Below are 770 nucleotides of genomic sequence, written 5' to 3'. Positions count from 1 at the left end.
GAATTAGTACAGATAAAGCACTTGGAACAGTGTCTGGCATATAAACACTATGTAAGTGTTAGCTATTATTGTATTTATGGCATTGCTATCTTGGAGCACCCAATAGGATAAGAAAGGATAGAAACGAAGGAAACGATTCTGAAAAAATACAGTGTGAACTTAAAATGGAGGTAAGCAGTGAATGCGGAGTCCAGCAGCCTGTATAGTAGGGTTCAAGTCTGTGTGGCCAGTTCGTGACCAGCACCGCAAGAGTGCGACGTGCTTCGCTTTGGGGGCCTGGAATTCAAGACGCAGAGTCCAGTCCTTGGGTCATTCAGTTACAAAATTGGGGCCTAGAGGCCCCGGGGAAGAAAGGGGCCTACAGTACCGCATGGTTATAGGTCAGACCAAGGCTGGGCTCGGGCCGGCCCCCAGTGGCCGGGACGGCTCTCCAGGCTCATGTCCCCTCCCTGTGTGGGCCTCCGGGAAAGGGCCATGCAGCGGTGGCCAAAGCGGATAGGAGGCGCCTGGACGGCCGTGCGGGGTGGGAACTACGCTTCCCAGCATGCAACGGGGCAAGAGAGGTCTCGCCGTCTCTACCCGCGTCTCGCAGGTTCTGCTGGGAGTTTTCATTGACCCCGAGCCCCCTCTCATTCGGATCTGCTCCGGCCTCCTCTAGGCCCCGCCCCTTAGGGAGAGCGGGTGACGTCGCCGAGCCCCGCGAGCCTCTTTCTTCTTCCCCTCTCATTGGCCCAGCGTAGCTGCCATTCGGGTGCGAGGAGGAGAAGTTG

The sequence above is a fragment of the Meles meles genome, chromosome 20 (assembly GCF_922984935.1).
Source record: "Meles meles chromosome 20, mMelMel3.1 paternal haplotype, whole genome shotgun sequence".
In the NCBI taxonomy this organism is placed as follows: Eukaryota; Metazoa; Chordata; class Mammalia; order Carnivora; family Mustelidae; genus Meles; species Meles meles.
Note: the sequence above shows the minus strand (reverse complement) of the source record.